General features: G+C 38.9%; 1 long non-coding RNA gene across 1 annotated transcript in view; it reads right to left on the bottom strand.

Annotated features, from left to right (window-relative positions):
• Positions 1–26,737, bottom strand: part of LOC120374339 — a 63,137-nt gene that overhangs the window by 593 nt on the left and 35,807 nt on the right. The window lies entirely within an intron of this gene.

Genomic DNA, 26,737 nt, shown 5'->3' on the forward strand with positions numbered 1-26,737 from the left:
CAAACCTATATTGCTAGATTTTTACACTTAGTTTAAGTGTAATGGCAATAGCAAAACAGGTGGGAAAAGCTGAGTTGCATCTGTAACAATGTACATTCAGGTTACTCATTGGGGCTATCTATATGACAAAAGGAGGTTTTTTTGTTGTTCATTTTTGTTGTTGTTTTAACTGATTTAGCTAATAGGATTTAAAACATTCCTTGGTCTTTTTGTTACCAAGATTTTTAGAGATTGTGAACTCTGTCTACGCTAGGTCATTAAGGAGTATTTAAATCACATTCACTAACTGGCTTACTAAAAAGCCCCTCTTCTGGTGTCTAGATATAGACTCACCAATGGTGAAGAGCAGGAAAGGGAACAGGTGAAGAGTAAGAGGGAACCCTGTTTCCAGATAAAGGACAAAGAAGTGGTCTAAAAATCTATATTTCTTTTCTGGGCTTTGAATTGATGTACTTTATTGTTTCTTGTGTAGTGGGTTTTATATTCCTTGCCAACAGTCACAGCATTATTCATTTTCCAAAGGGACAGCACCCCTTCTTTGTTGGGCACAGTGAGGAGTCACCTTGGGTGAAGGCAGCAGGTGTCACAAAAAAGAACCCAGGACTCAACCCATGCAACGAGAAGGGAGAAGCTATTCCAAGTACCAAGCAGCAGGGAGGAGCCATATCTCAGGGGAGATGCTACATATACAAAAGGGAAGAGTTAAGTTCCCAGTGGAAGCCTTAACTTTGACTCATCTCTCTTTTGCAATGTTTATAGAAGAGTGGTGTTGACCATTAATATTTAGAGGTTTAAATATTTAAAACATTTTCCACTCTATCACCTGCTTTAGTGCAGGGTTTGGATGGTGTATAGTAAATAAAGTAAATACAGTAAATAAAGTATGGGGCACATATTGAAGAAAAGGATTAAAAAGAATTATTGAACAGTTGCCTCATTCCCTGAGCAAGGTCCATCCTGTGAAATGAATGAATTTGGACTCCTGTGGAGAACGGTGTGAGATTATAATACTGAAGACTGTCATAGTGCACACACACAAGGAACAGAGTTAAGATTGCACGGGTAGCTGGCGTTCTGGCATTTTCTAGCTTCTGAGTGCTTGACATTGTAGCCTTAATAGCTTTCTTTTAATGCAGTTCTTTTGTTACTGAAATACATGTTTTCTGTCTCTCACTTTCTGTTTTTTTTTTTTTTACTACAGTATGTCCCATCATCATACAGCACAGAGAGTGGAATGTTTTATACTATAATTAATTTGGATCTGTGCCTTAATCACAATGGAAAGGGAAAAAAAAGTCTACACTTTAAAATAAAAAGTGCTTTAACATTAGTAATCTAAATCACAGTATCAAGAAAATTGTATTATTTATTATTTGTATTAGTGTAGCAGCTCATCCTATGAAGGAATTATCTAGCCTTGTATTTGTCTTAGGGCCTTATTTGGTCCTTATTACATATTAGCTGAGCACTTCACAGCTATTGATCTTCACAATATTCCTATCAGATAGGGAAGTCACTTTATCCCCATTTTACAGATGGGGAACTGAGGTGCAGAGACAGTGACTGGCCCAACATCACAAAGGAAGTCCCAGGCTAGTGTCCTAACCACTGGTCAATCCTTTCTCTGTACACCACTGGAATGTATGCAGATATTTTTCATTAACTAAAACACAAATGACAGAATACAAGTGATAAATGGGTGACTTCCATTACAATCTCTTCTGTGTGTCTCTCTTTAACAGGAGCCTATTCCTGTGACTGGGAAAGGCTCCATCAGTGGGGAGGTAGTGGGACATGACATTGCTAAAAATAGCAGTGTAGATAGGGAGGCACTGCTTGGATGAGTTGAGAGCCCTGTATTATACATACCTGGGTAGTATCCACAGGGTTCAGGAGTGTCTTTACTCACCTATGCAGTGTCTCACCATCCACACTGCTATTTATACTGGTGCTAGGGGTGTGTGAAGTGTTTGTACTCTACACACTGCTGAAAGGAGTGTGCAGTGTAGACCTGCCCTGCTTCTATCTCCCAAGGACAAGCAAACATCAAGACAGACCGACCATGTAAGCCATTCATATTTTAACTAGAGGCCTAATTGTAAAAAGGAATGTAGGTTGTATTATCAGAGCCCTAGATCTAGGTTACAAAGTGGGCCTGTCCTGTACTCCCTCTTTTCTTTTCAAAGAATAACCTGAGTTTAAACCCAGACAAAGAATTCAAGAAATATCCTTATTGAAACTGCTTTATTTTATAAACACACTAACATCTTAATTTTTTAAACCTGGAGAACATTTATGGTGGGAAATGGTACTGGTTATTTATTAATAACCAACAGGTCCACCTGCCTTGAAACAAAATTTGTCCATCCATCTATAAATATTCTTAGCTATCTAAGGATATACTAAAGAATGGATTCAATAATTTTGGAAAATAATATATTTTGGTCTTAACTTACCAAAAAAAGAAAAGAAAGAAGGGAAAAGAAAAGAGCCCCCAGAAGTGGTTCTCTCTCAAGTGTGTAATCCTGTCACAGGGAAAGGCTCCTGCAGTAAGGAGCTGATGCTCTGCTGACTGGCTGTTCCTTGCTGCAGGAGCCTTTCCCTGCAGAGTGAAAGACTCCAGCAGTGAGAAAAGGCTCTGGCAGGGGGAGGCAGCAGGGAAACGCCCTAGCAGCTCCTGGCTGGAAGCATAGCTACATACTGCACTGTGGATGCAACCTGCTTTTTCATTGAGACACATAGCTAATTGTATTAATATCATTTTTGCATCAGTTTTGAAGCATCTTCCCCACATCCTACTCCGGTCTGTGGTGTAAATTAGAGCAGACACAAGGCAGCTCCAATTTATATAAACTGCCAATAACTGCAAGGGGCTGTTTTGGTTGTTGAGGACAGAGCAGTGTAAGGGACCCAACAGCCACTATGCTGGCAGCCAGGAGAGGTCTGTTTTATGGAGTCGGTAAGGCAGCTGTTAACCAGCTGAGGATTCCCATGCACTGAGGGATTCTTTACTTGGCCGATATACTGACTTCAGGGCAACTTTTCATGCTGGGGGCACACTGAAGTTTGCAATCGTGGATTGGAAAAAGCTGACTCAAAGCTGACTGTTTGATGCAGTGTGTCTCGGACTTATTACTATTTAGTTTATTTTGCATAATGCTCAGTGCCATTTTATATCCTCCTTAAGCATCTTATTTCATCTATCCTGCATGGACTCAATATCCAGAATATACACACTGCTTTATATGCATCTTTTTTCCTACAAAAGGGTATCATAAAAAAGGATGACTTTTTTTATTTGTCAGAAATGGTATCTGCTGCAGATCCCTTCATTTTTCAGCAGAAACAGCTGAATATGTGCTGAGATGAGGTTCATGTGACCCTTTTCCCCTCATTGGCTATTTTTAGCTTTTGACATTTACAGAATGGTCAAAGATGGGATACAGTGGCCATCTGAAGTGAAACAATACAAGAACCAGGAATATCTCAGGAATCACCATCTTCACAATATTATACTAGTCATTTATTTATATCATTTCTTTTTACAGCTTGATTTTTGTTTGGAAAGAATATTTGGAAATGCTTCCTGAATTCAGTAATTGCTTTTGTAATTGCTTTTAGATTTGCTGTATTTCTAAGAGCTGCTGAACCATATTATGCTCTTGCCGAGTAATGCCAATACCCTGGTTATTTCCTTTTGGAGCTAAGGGGAGAAAGCTCAGAGAATTGATTGGAACCACTCCCCAAAGCAGAATATAAAATTCCCTAGGAACAGGTAAGTAGGTCTGATTGAAGAGCTTTCAGCAGTTGTTACTTCCTGCTCAGCTTCTCAGAAGCATCATTTTTAAACTATCACAACTTAATAATCATTTCAATACAAATTACTGATATATACACAAAACAGTTTCCTATAGACCCTTAACTGTGAGTAACTAACATACTTCATAGCAGAGCTAAAAACAACATATGACAAACCCTGGGTAAATCTTTGGTTAATTTTGAGAATATCAAAGTTCACAACACATCCCTCATCTAACACATCCTAGGCCAAATCCTCCTTGTCATACTCGGGTGAGTAGTGTTGTCTTACTGAAGCCCATGGGAGTACCTGTTCGCTGAGGAGAACAGGATTTGGTCATTAATCCTATCATCCATAATGGGGCTGCTTTCATTTACTGAAGTTTTCCCATCCAAACTGTATTCCAATAGGTAGCTGGGTTTTAGACTACATGAAGTTTTTGTGAAAAAAAATTCTGCTTTCCACTGAAAATGCCCTCAAACTGAAATATTTCCATTTGTAACTGGTGCCTCATGGGAGTTTTAGTTCAGTTGCCTCATGTCCCCATTCTCCTTTCTGAGCCTGGCCCACGGCTAAACTACATTTCCCATGGTGCACTAAGGGTAACGACTTACATGATGTACCACTTCCCTTCGACAAGAGGGAAAACCAGGTGCATCATGGAAAATGCAGACCAACCAAGGAGCCTGGCTTGTACGGAGAATGGGAGCAAGAAGCACCTGACCTACAACTCCCATGAGGCACCGTGGCAACCTTTCCAAATTGAAATATTTCAGTATTTGGCCAAAATATTTTGAGATTTGAATTTCTACCAAAACAATTGAAATTTTACCTGTGGAAAAAATAAACATTTTTCAACCACCTGTAGTTGAAATATAACATGAATATAGAAGGAACATGAAAAACCTCTCAGGCCAATTCTTCACATAAGAATATTCTGCAATATTGGTCAACATCCTGTCCTTTGCATAGTACGTATTAACAAAAGACAAACATTAATAGATTAACATTTAAATTTAAAAGGAAAACTGAAGAATATGTTCACAAAATGGCCAAGTTAATGTTACAGGAGCAACCTTACCTTTTGGAACTTTTTGGTCTTTGAGGCTGCTCTTTTAAATACACACAAAAATCTAAAGTTAAGAGCTTCATATGTCAACTTTAGCACTGTTCTGATTGAAGAGTTCCTTGCACTTAATCCCCGCCTTTAAGGGAGTAGTGGAAAAAGGAAAAGGAAAGGGGTGGGGAAGCCTCAAGGAAATCCACACCTATTTTGCTTGCAGATCTTACTTCTTCTGCCTGACACCTCCTACTGACTGCAGCAGCCCCATTCCCCTCCAGCTCAGAAAACATCCTCCCTTGAAGCAGGGTTTGGCAAAGATGGAGCAGAGGCAGCAGGGAGGGACAGCAGGAAGTATATACAGAAAACATCTGCCTTTGTGGGGCTGAGCTGAATGGGCCCCACAAAGGTCTGTATTCCCTGCTCTGCATGTTCTCCCTCTGTTTATGTGCTCCGATTTCAGACCTTCCAGCAGTCACATGGGTGGCATCCAGGAACATTGCATCCTGCTGAACATCAACCATGGTACAGCGTGTCAATAGAACGATTGGCAGCTGTGGCATTATCGATGGGCCTTAGTTCCATTAGCTCCCAGTGACCAGCTGTTCCCGCATAAATCACTATTGGAGTCAACTGTCATCATCTTCATTATTTCCACTCCCCGCCCCCCAAGAGGAAAATACTGCCAATACAACAAGGCAATACAGTAAATACATTATAAATTATATAAAATCTCTTGAGAAACAGATCCTCAAATCTCATAACTTTTGGAAATCAGACTATCATCGGTTAAATCTGTAGGGTAACTTTCACAGACTGCTTTGAGTCCCTTTGGAGACTGTCAAAACAAATGTACAACCATAACAGTCTGGTTAAGATGTACAAGGTGAATCCTGGTCCCATTCAATGGCATTGAAAACTTCCATTGCCTTTCATGGTACCAGAATTTTCCCCATAACATTTTATTCTGAATTTAGTCTCCTAAATTTTAAAGGCAGTTTAGTTCCTCTATTTGCATTTGATAGAGTAAACAAAGTCCTAAAAACAATTTCAATCTTAATTCTACCAGAATGAGAGCAGATGAAGCTCAGTGACTGTAAGTTTGGACATAAGAGTATGGACTAAATCTGAACTTTCCTTAACAATTCAAAAATATGTTTTATTTGCCACAGAAACCCCAATGGTTATATACAGATAGCTAGTTTAATGGTCATGCTTTTTTATACCAATTACATTAAAAAGATAAATAGTTTTTATGATGTAGTGTTTTTAAAAATGGATGAACATTTTTAGTCATTTTCTGCTGAGACAAGCACAAGTATGTGTACTTAGCCATTTATAAAGCAAAGGTGATGTGTTTAAGGCAAAGGTATTTTACCCAGGTTGTTAGGATAACATCTTATTGCCAGTAGAAGTTTTTCTGATCTAGAATTTATTATATTTATGAGAGGTGTTTGGACCAGAAAAATTACAAGAAAGATGTACTCTTGAAATTTCTGGGATGGATAGAAATAGGTAATACGGTACTGGAAACCCTGATCTCTTGAGATGTACAGCTCTATTTCCAAACCAGATTGGTTTGGATAAACATCCAAACCTCTGAGCAGTAACTGTTTGGAACTACTGTTCTCTCTCTGAAAATTTCTCATTACTTGTTCCCTGTTAGATATAGTAAATCAGAAATATCTTTCTTGGCAACAGTTTTCAAGTAGAAAAGTGGCTAGTTGAGAGGTAGTCAGTACTTAGGAGTTATGAAGCCTCCACAGCAAGCCCCTTATATCAACACATTGTTGGGAGAAAAGCCTCGTTTTTCACAGCTCCTTCTCCTGACCCTCTTTGTTTTCAAATAATAGTGACTCAAACTTTGTGAATGAACAACGTCCTAAAATACTGTACCAATGTCAAGGAAAATAAGGAAAATAGAAAGATGAGAAGTATAAATATGAAGAGAGAAAAGGAAGTAAAGGATGTGGGAAGAGAGGGAAGTAGGGGGAGAGGACAAAATGTAGGAGGATGCTGTGGAAAAACACTGTGTAGCCAAGTGCATGTGCTGCATTTTTACAATGTGATTAACTTTATCCTCCTCCCTCTGGAAAAAATAATCAATTTTAGTTGTATATTAGAATATTTTTAGTGATTTGTATCTGAAGGAAAAGAAGATAAACTGCTTGCTAGAGAGATGAGTTTCAGGTTCCAAGGACAGCCTGTGGAGCAACAAACATGTGCACAGACAGACAGTGTGAAAGATGCCAGTTCACGGTGTAGGCATTTGATCCATGCAAAATAATCATGTCACATGTGACCCAATCCAACTCACAATGTTCTAAATTGGAAATGAAGGGCAAAAGTCAGATGGGGACTTAGGTGTCACTGGCATTCACAAAACTGAGGAGGAAATGGTTCCCTAGCCTAGTGGTTCGGATACTCACTTGAAAAGTGGAGGAAGATCCATGTTTTAATTTCTGCTGTGGAGCAGAAACTTGTACCCAGCTTTCCCTCCACCAGTGAGTCCCCTAAACACCAGACTATAGGGTATTTAGGTGTAAGTCTCAATCTCTCTTGGTTAACTTGCATAAATTAAATATTAATTGGAGCAGGGACTGGAACCTCGGTATTCCTCCTTCCCTGGTGAGTGCCCTAACCACCAGGCTATAGAATCAATTTCACTCTCTCTAGCTCAATAAATATTTAAGTTTTTTATTAAAAATTTTAACAGCTTCAACAGAAGAGACCTACTCCAGAATCCACTGGTGATTAGGGGCACTGGCATGTGAGTGGGAGACCTGGGTCTAGTCCCTGAAGACTTATTCTAAGAGATCTTGGAATCATGTCTACTGTGTAAGATTTTTAGTGGTAACAAGCGAACAAAGTATGCTTTCACTTGGATACATGCAAAGGCATGTCTACACATAGGGACTGAAAATCAGACCCTTCATACCCATCCCATGGTGAGTTTAAGCAGTGTTTTTGGTTGGCTTTTACACTGAGGCAAATTTCTTCTCTGGGCCTAAATCAACTCATCTGTACAATGTAAATACAATTACCTCAATTTCACATGGTTTTGAGAAGAAACATTCATATTACAAAGTATGTGAATTGCTCAGCCACTATGGTGCTGATCATAGAACAGCATATAAATAAAACAATTATGTCCTCCAACCAGTCTTACAAAGTATTATTTTAAAGTGTGAATCTTCCCATTTTTTAAGTGACCTGCAAAGGTTTTGTTGAAAATGAAAAGCTTGTTTTAAAGATCCCCAAAGCTTGTTTTCAAGGTCCTCAAAGTGGGAATGAGTAAATAGCTGTTGCTTAAAAATATAATTAACACTATTTTAACATGTGAGACAGTCATTAACTGCAAGCTTCCTATTTTCTTTTGCCAGATACACGAGTTGAAGAAGCCATTCTATTCTAAGGCTCCATTTTTCTCCCTTAGTTTTCTCACAAACAAACCTTTTTGGCTGAAATTACTCATTTTTTTTTGGCTATACATGTGCACCTCCCAGTGATTGGAGGCTTGTTGTGAGCTATTAGGAGCCATTCAAGGAAAGAATTTAGACCCTGATTTAACAAAGTTCTTAATCACATGCTTAAATGTAGGCATGTCAATAGTCCCCTTGACTTCAATGGGACTACTTACATGGTTAAAGTTAGGCACATGCTTAAGATGACATGGCCTTGATTTCCAGAGACAAAAAAAATGTAAAATTACTTTTATTAATATAAATGTGGAGGTCTAAATTAGCTGTTATCACCCTAGAAAGAGATGTTGGAGTCATTGTGGATAGCAAAAAGGCTAACAGAATATTAGGAACCATTAGGAAAGGGATAGATAATAAGAAAGTAAATATTATAATGCCACTATATAAATCCACAGTAAGCCCACTCCTTGAATACTGCATGCAGTGCTGGTCACACCATCTCAAAAAAGATATATTACATTTGGAAAAGGTACAGAGAAGGGCAACAAAATTAGGGGTGTGTAACAGCTTCCATATGAGGAGAGATTAAAAAGACTGGGACTATTCCACTTGAAAAAGAGACAACTAAGAGGGGTGGGGAGATATGATAGAGGTCTGTAAAATCATAAATGGTGTGGAGAAAGTGAATAAGGAAGTATTATGTACCCGTTCACATAACACACGAACCAGGGGTCACCCAATGAAATTAACAGGCAGAGTGTTTAAAACAAACAAATGGTAGTACCTCTTCACACAATGCAAAGTCACCCTGCAGAACTCATTATTGTGAAGGCCAAAAGTATGAATGGATTAAAAAAGAATGGGATACATTCATGGAAGATAGGCCCATCAATGGCTATTACCCAGGATAGTTAGGGATGCAACCCCATGCTTTGGGTGTCCCTAAGCCTCTGACTGCTAGATGCTGGGACTGGATGGATCACGCGATGATTGCCTGTTCTGTTCATTCCCTCTGAAGCACCTGGCATTGGCCATTGTCAGAATACAGCATATTGAGCTAGATGGACCATTGGTCTGACCCAGTATGGATGTTTTTAAAGTATTATATCTGATAGAAATCTGTTATAATGAAGTTTTCTTAAACACAGAAAACTTTAAAGCACCAACATGAGTCCAGTCCTACAATCCTTATTCAGGAGTAAGTTACTACAGACTTCAATGGACATTTTGCATGAGAAAAAACTGCAGGACCAGATCATGTAAACAGATTGTCATATGGCACCAAAGTATTTAATTAAGCATATGCAAAAGAATTAAAATAGTTTTACCTTTGATTGTTAGAAAACCACTAACTATGGCCCCAATCCTGCAGTCTTTACTCAGGTAAAACACAATGGGAATTTTGCCCAAGTATGAACTAACTCCTGCAATTTCCTGCACTGCAATCCACACTAAGAAGCATTTATATCCTTTGAAAGGCCATCCTCCTTACCCTCAGTTATGGAGCCATCTAGTATTCACAATGAGGAAACTCTAAGCTAGTATTCTCAGCTATTACTTTACTGCTAGATACTGTATTCCTGCTGAAGAGATTCCATTTCTCTGTAAAACCCCTTTGACCTTTATTACTGCTTCAGGGAGCATCCAGATCAGATGGTAAGAAAAAGGTCAATAAAATAGACTATTATATGTTTTTATTGCTTTCTGAAGCAACAGGGGAAATAATAGCCACAAAGTTTAAAGATTGATTTTGAATGAAATGCTTACAGGTATATAGATATGATAATTACATCACAGAATAGTAGATGACATGCTGCTTGTTTTCAGTGAATATGCTCCAGGAGAAGGAGCTCTGAAATTTATATTTAAATCAGTTTCCAAATTATACTGTGTTATAATTACTCTATGCAAAGAGACAGTTTGCAAATCATTAAAGCAATGATTGTTTACAACTATGTGATATGTTTAGTTTATATACTACAGGAAAGTAGATGAAGCATTAAAACAATTATCCTATGCTGTACATTTGCAGACAAAATATTAACATGTAAATATCAGGTATCTACATATTGTACAGGATTTCATTACTACTTAGGTAAAGACTACTCTCTTTTAAATAGTAGTAAAATAACTTTAGGCATTTGCTTATGGATTCTTAATTTTTGAGCGGCCCAGGCAAAATATACTTTTTGTATATGGGTGGCATTGCTCATCTGGAATAGCTGATCTCCAGTCTTCTCTGAATAGAGGAATATTGCTACTGTCAGACACTATGGGCCTCATTCTAACACTCATATTGTACATAAGTAGCACCTGAAAATGAAGTCAGTGGGGCAAAGATATGAGAATTTGGCCCCAGATTTGAATGATTCTTGTGCAGATCTACAAATCCATTTTTTTCCTTATCTTCCTACAAAGAGACACAAACGGAAACTAATTTGAAAAATAAATAAATAGACAAAGACCTATTACTTGGGTCTTGATTCCGCAAATTACTGAGTTACTCCCTATAGGTGGAACCTGAGCTTCCGTGGAATAACTTGTAGATTCAAAGACATAATCAACAAATTATTGTCTGTACAAATAGCCTATGAAGATATGAATTTGAGATTTGATAGAGTTCTCCTGAAAACTTTACAATTGAAAAGTGTTTGTCTAATTATAAATATACACATGCCAGAGAAACTCACCATAGTTCATACATACAATTCTTAAATAAGAGTAAACATTCTCAGCCTATACCTTCTCCTGCACAGACTTTTTTTGTGGCCACAGTCCAGCTCCCGCTGAAGTAAATGGAAAAACTCACATTGACTTTAATGGTACAGAATCATCCCCAAAAAGAACATGCAGTGCAAGAATATCCTGCACTGGATATTCAGGATTCCTGAAAATTAAAACATATATAACAAATTGCTAGGGCTGCAAGTCAGTCCAAAATGGCGCTCTCATCTTTTCAGACCTCAACTGCTATTTTTAAATAGGATTACAAATTGTATTAAAGCAATGCTTTTACTACATTACAGTTTGGCTTGTGTCAGCATCCCATTATACATTTCTACTTCAAGAGTAATAGCTAATCTATAGAAATTCAGTCTTGACAGAGTTTTGGAACCAAACATTTCAGACCAAGCAATATATTTTGGCCCACAAAACTTTGAAATAAATATCTATCCAATTATTATAATGCTATAAAAAAAACCCAAAAAAGATGTTTACTAGATTTACTCATTTGAATCATAAGTAAAATGCTGTTTTGTTTTTTTTTTTTTAATTTTTACAAACTTATTTAATGTAGCATTTTTATATTATGATGGCCAAATTCTTAATGTTTGGAAGCTGGCAAGAGCTCATGTACAGTAATTTTTTCATGGTTTTATCTAACATGTGTATCCATTTTGACATGAGAGTCTGTACGGTTTGATAAACTGCAATGGCTCTTTTGGAACTGTTACAAACTGAGTTAACAATATTCACTAGAGCTTTTTGGTTCATGGAAGTGCAGTATTCAGCATAAGAGTCAAAATGCTAAGTATGTATTTCTGTGATGGGGTTCACTCGCAATTGCAGTGCCTCCTTCTGGCTGACCCAGAGATTAGCTCTGCTAGCCAGTGCACCCTTTTCTGGTGGGGTCTCACTGCCATCACTTCTGCTCCAGGCCCACTCACTCCCAGGACCACAGCACCCTCTTCATGACATGGCCTTCCAGCCATGTCATGCTTTGTTCTCCCCACTTCTGGGGGAATTGCAGTTTGCTGTCCAGCCACTTCCCTCAGTGGCAACTGCAGCCAATTGTCTGGCCGCTTCCTCAGTGAGGAGGGGGAAGGACCCATGCCTGCCCATTACTTGGGGTCCCAGCCCAGGGACCCTGTAGATGGCCACCATTAAGAACGTGATTAATCAGTTCATTTCCCCGGTCCACTTCCCCATGGTCCCAGTACCCTCTTTACCCTTGCCTCAGGGCCTCAACCTGCAAATCCCTGCAGCCAACTGGAGCCATCTTTAGCTCCCCCCAGTCAGTGCTAGCAGCACTGCTCTATCCAGAGTGCTGGTGCTCCTTCCTCCGACTGGGAGCCTGGTTTTCCCTCCTTGAGCTCCAAACAGCTACTGAAACTACTCTGCCCTGCAGTTCTTCTCATATGGGCCTGCCTGGCCCTGATTAGCTGCTCCTAGCAGCCCCTCTCTAATTGGCTGCCTGCTGTGCAGCGTCCCTAGAGCACTATTAACACCTTATGGCCCAATGTGGGACAGATGCCCCATCACAATTTCCTTCTCGGGCTATTTAGGTCTATGTGGGGTTTTTTGTTTTGATTTTTTTGGATGGTGGGGAGGTAGGTTTTCCTTTAAAAAAAAGTTAAAAATAACCTTCTACATTTAAACATTTAGGCTCTGATAAAAGCTGGCAAGACTAACCGCATAACTCATACTGTTATACTTTATTTTTCACAACAGCTTTTATAAATTTGTATGAAAACTTCATCATTATTTAAATATTTTTTTCAATCAATACAAAAATGAGTCAGAATTTTTTTGTAAATGCTGTGCCTAGGTACATTGCAGTGCACAGTAAACAGTGCTCACCTTTGGGGCGACACAGTGCCCTTGATCCATGCGTACTTTCTAATTTACATCCTGGGGTGGTGGCAGCGTGTACAGATTAAGAACGTGATTATTATGACTATCTTTATGAAAACATGCACACATTACCAATGCCTCAGGGTACATTCACATAAATAAAGAAACTATTTATAACTAATTTAACTTGCTGCCAACAACTGGTAGCATAAAAAAAATCCCGAAGATCAATTTCTCAACTGCCATAATAATATCAAGAAGCACAAGCACAAGCACTGCTCTAGCGTCAACTGCCCCCAAATCATCCTTTAATTACCTTTTACATTCAATTTATATCAATGAATAACCTGAACAAACAAGGTGGGCTTTATACCAAGTCTAGAAGATCAAGAAAATAACTCCGGTAAACCAAAGAATGCAAATCTCATGGCCAAGGATAATCCACCAAGAACAACTTGTGTCTCCCTCTTGGGCTTCCCTTCTGCTCCTGCTGTTTCCAAACCTTCCTCTAAATAATTTTTCCCTCCTTCAGATAGAGCCTATTACATTTTTCTCCTTTTGCCCTTCATGGAGTTAGCTACTTACCATCCCTGTGAGTCCTCCCTTTTCTCCTTCCTCTCTGACTTCAGCACTTGATTCTCCTTATTGTCCCTCTCACCCTCTACAATTCCCATGTTGTTGTCTGATCCCAAGTCCTCACCCATACCCTCCAGTCTGATCTTCAACCTTGCATTAATTTTCCAACTCATTGAAATACCATTCCATTGTCTCAACCTCTGCCCTCAGCCCATGAAACACATTGGTAGAAAGTTACTGGCCTTGGAGAATTCCTTTTTACCAATCCATTCCCTGTTCCTTCCCTTTTACATTGTTAACGATATCATCTACTCACATGATTTCAAATATCTCTGTGCCAAAACAACTTGGGTGCCAGGCATTTTGAGGATCCGCCATGAGAACTATATGAATGCACAAACAAGAGAATACCTCAGTGTTTGGGGTGATGGGGAGGCTTGGGGGGGATAATGTTTTGTTGTAACATTTCTACATAGCACTATAGGTGTGTACTTTATGTAGTTTCTTACTCTGCCGCAGGCAGATGGAAAATAAGACTCAAAGTCAATGTTTGGAAAAAAACCCGGCAGAAACCTAGTTAAATACTGAGATTGTCTAGGGATTTTTTTCAGTTCAACTTTTTAAAGAAAATTTAGAAGTATGGGACTAGATGTGATCTCACTTGCACATACGAGGACTGAAAGTGTAATAGAGTTGGCCCTTTATTTTACTATAAAGCTAATTTTTAAGAGCCATATGCTATAAATTATCATGCAAAACTCCTAGTGACGGCAGGATTTGTCTTCAATGATTAATAAACTTCATTTTTTCTGGTTATAGGTTCTATTAGTGAGTTTATGAATACCTGTGTACAATGTTAGAAAATCACCATGAAAACATGCAGTCAAAGTGTGTGCTGATTTTCCATACTCCAATGAACACAATACAGAGTATATAAATCAGAACAGAATTTGGCCCATAATCCTCAATAAATGTTTATAATAATATAACTTTCCCAGGGTTTAATTAAGCAAGTACAGGAAATAGAAATTGGAATTATGGGTCTCACTGGATAAGGACAAATTTAAGGAGTTTCCCTCCATTTTCAAGCTTATCCGGTTTACTTCCATGGGAAGATGGGTTTATTTGGAACAAGGGAAAAAGCAAAATTTAAAAAAAAAATCTATCATTAAGCCATACATTTTATCACGGCACAATTTGGAACCTAGCTTTGTCTTTGGATAGGAAAATAAAAAGAGATCACTTATTTGCCCCACTCCGTACTCTTCCATTTCCACCCTGTCTCTTTCTACCTTTGTGTTAGTTCCATGGAATTTTCCTTGCAGCAGTTTAATCGGGGGCAAAAACTGAGTAAAAAGTCATTTAAATAACAATGGGCACTCACTGTCTCAGGTATATGCAAACAGTACATATGCATATATGTAGCAACATAGAATCATAGAAAGGCGAGTGTCGAAGTTATCTCAGGAGATCAAGTCCAACCCTCTGTGCTGAGGCAGGACCAAGTAAACCTACAGCATCCCTGACAGGTGTTTGTCTAACTGGTTCTTACATATCTCTAATGACAGGGATTCAACAATCTCCATTAGTAACCTATTCTAGTACTTAATTCTCCTTTAATTAGAAAGATCTTTTCCTAACATTAACCTAGGTCTCCTTTGCTGCAAATTAAGCCCATTACTTCTTATTCAACCTTCAGGGAACATGAAGAATAATTGATCACAATCCTTTTTATAACAGGCCTTAATATATTTGACGACTGTTACCTGGGCCCCATTCAGACTTCTTTTCTCAACACTACACGTTGAGGTTTTTTTTTTTTTAACCTTTCTCATAGGTCAGGTTTTCTAAATCTTTTATCATTTGTGTTGCCTTCCTCTGGACTCTTTTCAGTTTTTCCACATCTCTCCTAAAGTTTGGCATCCAGAACTGAAATCTATATGCCAAGTACAGTGGGACAGTTACTTCCAGTGTCTACATACAACACATGTTTGTGTACTCCAGAATGCTATTAGCCTTTTTCACAACTGTGTCACATTGGTGACTCATTTGTTTGTGATCCATTATAACACAACATTCTTTTCATCAGTACTACCACCTACCCATTTATTCCTCGTTTAGTAATTGTGCATTGGATTTTTCCTTCCTAAGTTAAATAAACTTTTCTTTATTGAATTTCATCTTCTTGATTTCAGAACAATTCTCCAATTTATCAAGGTTGGTTTGAATTCTAACTCTGTCCTCCAAAGTGCTCGCAACCCCTCCCAGCTTCGTGTTATCGGCAATATTTTTAAGCATGCTCGCCATTCCTTTATCCACATCATTAATGAAACTGTTGAATGGCATCAGACCCAGGACAATCTCTTGCAGCCTAGATACATCCTCAGAGCTTGACAGTGAACCAATGACAACTAGCAACCTCTGATGATAACAAACATGAAATAAATCATAATAATGATGCAATCTGGGTGCAGAAGAGATCCCCCAAAGTATCTCATGCCAGGGGTGTAGATTTCAAAACTATGTTGCACATACAGAAGTACATTTTTCTTGATGTTAGGACTCTGGAAGCTAGCACAAGGCCAGCAACTATATTTCCATGAAAAGTGCAATTGTGTAGCATGCACCAAAATCTATGTTTAATTAATTTATACAAAACAATTTTGATGCTATCAAACTTTAATTTAAAAAAAAAACACAAGAAGTTTTTAGACTCTTTTACACTGGTGAAAACATGCTGTTTTGTGAACTAGAATTGTCAGACACATTTTGTTCTTATTTTACATAGGATGCTTTGATGTTGTGATCTGTCATGTCATGTCAGCTTACCAAACCCTGGGTGACGCAGTGCAGCCCAAAGTGATGTGTCACACTGTGAAACACGTTCCTTGGGAAACTAACGGGTGGAGAGCAGGGGCTGCTATTTACAGCATCACTGCCACTTTTTTACTAGGTCTCAGTACACATTAAAAGATTCAGATTGCTTAAACAAGTCGAAGATTTGCTTACATTGTAAAAATCATTTATTGACTTATTTCTAGAATTGTGTTTTCTATAGTTTTGGTGTTATTTTAAAAAAAAGATTTAGATAGGATATTGTTCTTTTCTCTTTAGCAAGTAAGATTTAAACTCAGTTATAATATAATATAATGGATATATTAGTATGGTATAGAAGATCAAATACTGCCATCAGATACATCCCTGCAATTCCACTGATATTTTGGATTGCATGCATGTAACATTATTAAACATTTTTATTAAAATAGTGCTTACCGAGCAGCCAAGAACAGGGCCCATGGTGCTAGACATAGTAGAAACACAGAGTGGCAGATAGTCTTTTCAGGGCACAGACAGTAATCTACATAGACAAGCTAGGCATAGAGTAGGGGAAAGAGATACAACATAAACGAGAGAGAAAGAGTGGTGGTGGCAAATGTTAATTTCCCCATTTTGTTTTTAAAATTTCTTTGGATGGAGGGAGACAAAGGTAGGGAGAGAAGACACTGAAAGGAGGAGGCAAGGTGGTCAGGGAAAGGAAGAAGAAGAAGAAAGGTGTGAGTGGCAGGTGTGGAGTGAGATTGTGGTGAAGAGACTGCGAGCAGGGGTTGGGATGAGTTTGGAGCATGCAGCCAATCAGCACAGATGAGAGACGCCTATCAGAAAAATAAAAGAGGATAATATAAATGAACTCCCACAGTACTGTATTACTGAGTTTGAGAGTGATGATGTCATATATTTGCTAATTTGGGCAAATATTATTTCGTTGTTTGCTGTCCCAAAAGTAAGTTGTTCCATGAGTACTCTATATGTCACTTCATTAATACATTTCAGAATCCATTTCAATATATGCATAGTTTTTTTTCTTCTAGAAGTCCTAACAGACAGGTTTGGCATATCTGAGAGATTCTTCTTTACAGATTTTTTCATGTTGATACAGATATCAGCCCAATAAGCATCTCTCTCTAGTAGCTCAAGGAGCCTGGGGTATAGAGACTGTTTTCCTGTTATTTATCTGAGGAAAATCAGGCTTCAGACTGGCCTGTTTCTGAGTTAAATGAGTGAAAAGAGACCCATGTTTCAAGCAAAGATGGCTTTCACATTCAGAACAAACAGACATTTTTACATTTAAAAGATTTTAATTCACAAAGAGAAATTTTATTGAATGGGGGAATGTTGCAATATTGTATAAGAGTAAACTGCAAAAACTGTCACTAGTAGTTCCATGGAATGAAAGCTGAGGTTTAAGTGACTAATCTTTGTAAAGTGATGAGAGATCTTAGGCAATACCATGTAAATGCAAGATGTTATTATCAATTTAATATAGACGAGAATAAGAAGAAAACATATTAATAGTAACAGGAATTTTCCAAACATCTTCTGAAAATCCATTAGTTTTAACATTTTTGTTTCCAATCCCCTACTCCCATCTTTGTGATACAGTATAATAGATCAGTTTTCTTTATGGAATTTGGTTACCCATATCTTTATGTTAGAGTTTCATCATAGGAGTATCAATACATAATTGTACAAAAGACTGTCTGCTATGGGTTTAGGGTGCAATCCAGACTAGTGAGGGGTTGTGTCACCACTTGCCCTGTAGTCCCACAATGTTTTGCTGCTGCAGCTCACAGTCTGGGATGCTCCTAGCCCGCGTATCAGGAGATCGCACCCTGAGTGTCTGTGTGCTAGACAGCCTGGTTCAGTGGCTTTGACTCCAGAAGCATGGCTACCACTTCCACCAGCCTGGGTTACTACTTGCAGGGTGACCCCAACACACTCCCAGTCCCGAATTTTCTCAAAACCATGCGTTCTGTAATATCCAGCACTCTACCGGACAGTTGAGACAAATAGTAAGGTCCATTTGTTCCTTTAAAGGCACAAAAGCACATCAAAGTGTATTCATTTAACTGGGGTAAATATACCCTCCCTTATAAACACTGCACTGAGTTAGTTAATGGTAAAAATGAAACAAATTTATTTTCAATAGGACATAGGTTAAGTGATGCCAAATAAAAGGAATGATAGAAAGCATTACAGGCAATAATGTAGCTGAAAACACACATCTAAATCTAAAACTTAATCTATCAAAGTACAAGCTTTGTACAGGATGGTTACTCTCACCAATATTCCTTCTGCCCAGACATGGCTGACTCTCCCTCAGGCAGGCCCTTCCACAGGAATACAAGAGGCTGGTTTCCCTTGTCTTTCTAAGTGAAAGATCTTTGCCTAAGAAGGTCTTTTTCTCTATCTGGCCACAGACTTTAAAGCGTAATATCATTAAGCATCCATATTTCCTCATATAGTGTTAATAATACATTTCACTCTTATATCAACCACCACTGTGTCATTAGCTTTCAGAAAACACCTCACGCTATATGCCTTTATAGTATAGTAATAGTGTATAGCATTTGTTGATTCGATTGCTTATCGCTTGAGGTTCAGACCCCCTGTTTTAATAGACCAGTAAATATTTCAAATGGTAAAATAAAGTTTATTCAATCTGTGAGGAAGGAGACACGAAGACTGGCAGTGAAGGAAGCACCATGGTGTTTCTTCTCTCATTTGTTAGCTAAATAGTGTTGTGTACCTAACATGTAAAAATTGTCTCTTCCTGAAGATCAGGCTTGTTAGAGAATCAAATGCAGATTTCTTTGTCTAAGGCAGACCTATTTACCAACTCCCCTTGGCAAGTCTGGTTTAAATACACTATAATCATAATTCCAGCATATATCCATAACTCTTACTATATACCACATACATACATCATGTAAGAATACTAATGATCAGTGAGTTATTAGTTTTCAAATGATACCTCAGAAGGCATATTTTGTATAAAGATTATTACACTACTGTGTAGGGTGTGAATACAAGAGTGCTTAGGGTCACATTGTAAAAGCAACAAAGAATCCTGTGGCACCTTATAGACTAACAGACTAACAGACTAACAGACGTTCTGCAGCATGAGCTTTCGTGGGTGACACGTAGGGTCACATTGTCAATATCCATTATTATTATAATTTACAAGGCATTGATGAAATACTTGAAATGAAGGAAGCAAAATCTTATTTGGAAGGTTGGCTTGTAGTGTGACAGACAGGTTGCCATGTATTTTGTACTCAAAATGGAAATTTCTTGCTAAATTGTGCAAAGAGCACATCATATAATGGTTTAAAAAGAAAAGCAAGATGGAATAAATGTAACTGTCAATCCCACAATAACATACAGTTATGATCTTTTTAATATGCTCTTTGCAATTTGTGGTTGTTGCCTTTCCTATAAAAAGGCTCATTACTGTTATTTTTTCTTTTGAAAATAATCAGAGGTGCTGCCCCTTACGTAGTAAATATACATATCTTAGAGGGTTTTTTCAGTTCTGCCCTACAAAGGCTATTATTGTCATTTATTCAAATCCTCAGAATCTCTTTATTGATAGAGTCATAATTTATGTAAGAAGTGTCTCCTGATCTGCTTACAATTTCAGTGCATATCTTAAAGGGAAAATATGAAGAGGACATCTGGCATTTTAGAGATGTGTCAGTGACATTTAATTTCATCCTCTTAAAACTTTCATCTGGACCCATGACCAAAATAATCTGTTCATTCCAATGGTAGCAGTAAGGAGCTCAAACGATTTTTGACTAATAATAGACATCAGCATATATGTTAAGTTTATAATTATCTTTCCATATTTACTGCCCCTCAGTCTGTTAGCACTTAAAATAAATACTGCTAAATGGTTATATCGAAAGGTTAGAAAAGGAGGCTCAAATGGAGGAATTGTTAACACTAAGTTCACTACAGCAAGTGGGGAATTGCAGTTTAAAGAATCTCATTATATTTATCCCAAATTCTAATATTCGTCTTATAAACATAATATAGATAATCCCCATTCTTCCCTGTCAAATGCCCTTTTTGAAACTAGGAGCGGTAGCATTCAAGAAGTGGAATAATTCTGGGAGTGAACTTGCTGTATAAATAATAATCTTTCCAATATTGGGTCTGATCCTGCACTCTCCCTTCTGCACTGAATTCATGAAGGTTCAGGTTTAATGCTCATCTTCTAACCACAGTTTCTCTTTGTGACTCAGGAGAAATGTGATATTGACCAAGCTATTAACCACTGTTTAGTAAAATTTTCATATTCCACATTTGAGGAGAGAGTCCGTGTTTTACACAGTCCAGTTTTGATTCACCTTTTTAAAAGCATGGAACACTTTACTTTTAGGGCACCAGCTTAAATCCAAGTCAGGTCATTTGTATGTTTGCACTAATTAGCAATCACCTGAGAGGCCAACCATTCAATAGGCATGCAGGCTGAAATAACCCCTCACCACTAAAACGATAGTATCTGGTCCCTGTAAATCAGGGGGTTGGTACAATGGTGGCACTGTGAGGAAATCTTGTGTATGTCAGGTGTAATACAAAGGAGGGCTCGTAAGAGACTGAACTTTGTTTTCAGGCCCTAGTCACCTGACGTGGGTCAGGATTACCCCCTCGACACATGGCAGAGATCAGTAGCCATTGATTTCCCTAGCCATTGTTGCACTCATCTGGATTCTTCTAGCCACACCCTTATCTTCCCAGCTACTTCATGCCACCCAGGTCTCTGAAAACATACCCCTATTTCCCACAGGAAGACAAGGCCATTCAAATGACTTACAAACTTTCTCCTTGACATCTTTACCTCCCTGTCCCCTGCACCAGAAATCAGAGAAAGAAACCCCTCCCATCCCCTCATTAGAGGCTTGCATGATGATATTTTAATGACTTTATCAATACTCTAAAGTACTGGCTAATGTGTCTTTGCCTTTGCCCTCTATCACATGAAAGCATACAAACTCAGCTACATGTCATGAGCCCCATGTTGCTAGCAATGAGACCACTCTATGCTGACAAGAGAGAGCACTCCTGTTGACACAATTAATCTACCCCCACAAGAGGTGGTAGCTATGTCGGTGGGAGAAGCTCTCCCATCAACATAGCACTGCGCACACCACCACTTGTGCCAGCGTAACTTATGTCGCTCAGGGGAGGGGGGGTGTGGAATATTCACACTCCTGAGTGACATACGTTTTGCCAACATAAGTGGTAGTGTAGACATAGCCTCAGTTTCACTCACTCTCTCTCTGGTCCAGTGGTTATTCATATATTCTACAGGGGAACAGCTTCAATAGGAGAGAGTTAGAGCACCCTGGCCCAGAATACTCATAGCCCACTGCTTAGCACCCTCTTCTTCAATAAGGGAGAGTTCAAATCCCTTCTCACATCAGGCAGAGGAGAGAATTGAAATGTGGTTTCCCACATCCCAGGGTTAAAGTCTTTTTGTGAATGGTGCCTAAATCATCTTCCCCCTCAATCCTCCCCGCCCCCCAATTTTTTTGCTAAAACTATTCAGCAAATTTGTGTCGGATTCATTATTGGTGTTTACTTGACGGACCCTGTTCACCAAGTTCATTTTTTGGCTAATGAACTATCTATCTGAATAGTGTTGTCTAGCTCTTTTTCATTTTCCATGTCTAGAAATTTTTTGTTTTTAAACAGTATTTTTGGCATGCAAAGAAAAACTAAAGTTACATTGAATGTTTGACCTGTGTCTTAGAGTAAGTCTGGTCACACTTACAATATATTCAGTCAGGATAAATGGTATGGTCCTTTCTACTTCCCTTAACTATTGACATTATATGATAAATACAATATTTTAGGTAATATATAAAATATTGTGCTTGCATTATTGACAATGTGCTAAGTTATGTACTTGTTAGGCAGTTTTCCAGTTCTAAAGACCATCATTTAACCAAGCCAGCATCAAGCATACTATAGGTTAGCACTTTGAATGCAAATGTACATATTAATCAAGCAATTGCTAATCTCTGCAAACCCTAAAAGCAATATTGGCAGACTCTTAAACAACTTATTTCCCAGCTTCTATGCCTGTGCTTTCATTTACTTAAAGCATCATCTGTCACATAAAAGGTTAATTAGTAAAATTAACTAATTGGCTAAATAAATCTCAAGAGCACAAGTCTATTGAAATTTTATCATCTATTCCAAACTCAGTCATACAGAGAGACCAAAAGGGCTTATATTTGGGAAACATTGTTACAATTGAAAAGTACTTTCAAGTGGTTGAAATGCTTAAAATTCAACCCATTTTCTTTTAAAAACATATTGAATAATGCTTTCATTTTTAGTGTTAAAACATATGTGATGCATTGTACATAACAGGCCAGTTGACAAAATCTTCAAGTGATGGGTTCTCCTCCCCCTTACTTTCTATTCTGAACACTTAGTGTGACCTTTAAGATCATTTTTGTGCATTAGTGAGTATTCATTGTGCATGCCTTTGGACTACTTTTGTTAATTTGCTATTGATTTGGAGCTGTGGGACATACGGCTCTTTGGACATTTGTTTAATTTCTATTGATATCTGTTCCAACTCTTCTATAATGTCTAATTGGTTTAAGTCTCCAGTGGTATATTTGTTAATAGGTGTAATTTTAACTTGTAGTGGTTTTTTAGCACTTTAGAACAGTTTCACCCTTTTGTTTTCAGCTGAAATTAGACTGTGATTGCTTCTATTTCTTCTTCACTTGGTAAAATGCCCAGTTCTTGCAATAAAGGGAGCAAGGGGCAGATGGACAGTTTGTAGGATATCTACATAATAATACCACCACATAGCTTTTGCATAGTCTTCATCTCCAGATATCAGATCCCCTTACAAACATATCATGATCTCATTTTTAAAAATGGGAAAGCTGAGAGTCAGAGAAGGGAAGTGACTTGGACAAGGTCACCACTTCTTTTGACTCACAATCTAATGCGCTGTCCACAAGGCCATACTGCAAAAAACAAGCTGTTGTTTGCCCACAGGTTTTTAACTTTGATAACCTTCACTCCTCAGATTGTGTGGGAATTTCTCCAAGCAGAATAGATGCTAGATGAAGTTTCCTTCCCACACCTACAAGGGACTGTCTGGACCTAACTGGTCTGTACTGACACCTAGCCCTTATGACTCATCACCCAGCAAAGTTCTGATTTATTGACTGCAAGACATGACTTGAGGAGTTACTATCAGACTTTACTATCACTGAAGTCTGATAGTGTAGCTATTCTATAACATTCATTGTCCATCTTTATCCTTCATTTATCCATTTTTATGAACCATTTAAAAATATTGTTACATCATTCCTCAGATATTTCTCATGACATTGTTGGATTGACATTTTGTTTTGACTTCTCACTTTAAGTAACCTCCAATGCCACCTTTCTGATATATTCATAATAATAGGAGCTATACCAATCTCCTAGAACTGGAAGGGACCTTGAAAGGTCATTGAGTCTAGCCCCCTGCCTTCACTAGCAGGACCAAGTACTGATTTTTGCCCCAGATCCCTAAGTGGCTCCCTCAAGGATTGAACTCACAACTCTAGCTTTAGCAGGCCAATGCTCAAACCACTGAGCTATCCCTCCCAATCATAGTCTTCTGGTAGTTTTGGGCTATTACTGTTCTAGAATGGGTTTGATTCTTTTTTATTTTTACAAGTAAACAATTGCATAGCGACATTACAAGTAATAGTTCTTGTTATTTAATGCTTAGAAAGTTCCATTTTAGCTCTTTTCTTTTGTGTTCTTAATGTTTGTGTCATTTTGAGTGAATAAGGATTCCAATACCACATTTGTGTTCATGATATAGAGATGTTGTTCGCTTCCTCCATTTCTACTAGTGTACAGTAGTACTTCTCTTTCATAATCATGACTTTTTAAAAAATACTCACATTCAAGAGGAATAAAACTGAAATATTGGGTGCTTTGATTCAATTTCCCTGTCTCTTCTTTGCTTAGGTGATTTTCAACTCACCTTAACTACTACAGATATCATCCTTAAATGAAAAAAAAAAAGAACCCAATGTATACTGATGTAAATCAGGAGTAAATCCACTGAAGTCAATAGAGCTTGCCTTGTGTAAAACCATTGTGAGATAAGAATCAGACCTCCAATAGTTACCTCAGTAATTGCATTTCCGCTGTATAGGGAATAATTGAGGTATTGCAGATATCACTTTGTGATAATTATTAGCAAGTGTTTTCTTTTTTATGACAACAAACTCAGACACTACCCAATCAAGAGTCAAAAATATACCACCTAGCTCCCACACCAACAGTGTGCAGCTATAGGGAACATCCCAGTTACTCCCAGCTGCTGGAATGGAACAAAGAAAAAGGCAGAGTATAAATCAACCAGAACCCAAACTCTGTAAGGAAATCAACACTTTGCATTACAATAAAAAAAAACTGGAAGTCACCCATGGAACAAGCACCACAAAAAAGGCAGGCAGCTGTATCCTGTCTTAGATGACTATACCAAATAGTTTTCAAGGAAAATCCAGTGCAAAGTGATGCAATAATCCACTAACTATTAGGCATGACTCCTGTACCAACCATTACACATGACATCCACATCTCAGTCACTTATATTTTGAGCAGCCCAAAACACAAATATTAAGGGAACTAGAATTGATACAGTGATTGTGGATTCTACAAAGGCCAATATCTCTCTGACAAACAATGTGAGCTTTACAGACCTTGCAGACCCAGGTTGCAGCTCTGCAGGTGCAGGCTGACAGCTCAAGCTTCAGCTCCAACCCCTGCTCCCCACGAGCCCAAGCTCCCCATCTGACAGGTTCAATGGTGACAGCAACAAATTTTTGTGGGTTCCTAAATCAGTGTTGGCTCCTATTTCTACTATGTCCCCAGTCATATCCCACTGATCAAGCTCAAGTTGAATTGATTATCAGCCTGCTTACTGAGCAGGCCCTGGTTTGGGCATCTCTACTTCTGGAAGATCACAGCCTGCTGCTGGGACAATTTGAGGACTTAATTCTAGCTATGGCAATGATCTTCGATGACTCAAGTCATGTGTACAGATGAAGCCATGGGACAGGCCAGGGAAACTGGCCGGTTGCAAAATATGTGGTGGAGTTCCAGTGCTTGGTAGTAGGCACACAATGGAATGAGGTCACCCAGCATTATCATTTCTTGCTCAGCCTCAATGATGCTATTAAAGATGAACAGGATGGGTGGACCCTTAGTCAACCTATACATCAAGATTGATGACTGCCTGACTGAATGCCACCAGGAAAAAAAAAGATGGTCCTTTCAGCTCCTTATAGCTCTGCCATCTCCAGTCCCTGGTCACTGGTTGTTTCTCTGTTACCTGAACCCATGGAAGTCAGTCAGGTCTGGCACCCAATCTCTCTGACATGGAGAAGAATCTATGCTGGGTACGCCAAGCCCCTCTCCTGATAGAGGGGGTCTGGGCTGGGTTGGCACCTTTCCCCTCTCCCCCACAGGCCACTCCAATGCTTGTCTACTGATACCCCAATAATATCTGTTCAGCGTCCTTCCTACACATCCCCAACTCCCTTTCTGGCTATGGCACCCTGGGATGCCTGACACCAACCTAGAGGTGCTGGTGGGCTTGGATGCCTCAGGCAATTTCATGGATCTGAAGTTTGCCTGAGCACACACTATCCCCACCTAGTGCAAGGACTCCCCTTGAGTTAGTGGAGTGCATAGATGGCCACTCCTTTAGTCTTGAACAGTCACCCACAGACCCCTTAGAGGTAACTACCCTTTGAGGCTACTGAAAAGTCTTCTAATTGCACCTAATTCATGTGCCACATTCACCAGTTGTCCTTGGCATCCGTTCGCTCATCACTCATGACCCACACATGTGCTGGGGGTCAGGCCTGGTACAGTGAGGAGTCTTTTTGGGCAAAGGCACCAGGCATCATAATAAAGAACCCAGACCCAAGCTATGTGGGGATAGGAGCGAAGCCACTCCTTGTACAAGCACCAGTGAGGAAGCTTGAGCCACACACCTCAGGGGAGAATCTATAAGACTATTTGGCATTGAATGACTCTACCCTTGTAGAACAATGAGTGTGCTAAAGTGATTGGCCCACCAAAAGAAGATCTCCCTCTCCCCTTGCCCAGCTTGTCTGCAGAGAAGAGCGTTGGAATAATAGCAAACCCCCAGGAGAACAAAGAAAGAGGTGGTAGAAGCTGAAAAAAGGCATGTGTTCTTTGAGCCAGGGGAAACCTGTTGAGCACCAGAACAGAACTAGCTAAGCAGAGCTTGTTGCAAAAGCAGGCAGAGAACCTGAATGCTGAGCACGAAGAAAGGAGGGTCTCAGGTCCCTGAAATGACGGAACAAAAAACCCAAAGGGCTCTGAGTGGTGAGGACAAAGGATCTGTGTGGATCTGTATGTCTTTATGCTTTCTCTATGAATAAAGTGTGTGCG

This window comes from Mauremys reevesii, linkage group 11, assembly GCF_016161935.1.
Source record: "Mauremys reevesii isolate NIE-2019 linkage group 11, ASM1616193v1, whole genome shotgun sequence".
Lineage (NCBI taxonomy): Eukaryota > Metazoa > Chordata > Testudines > Geoemydidae > Mauremys > Mauremys reevesii.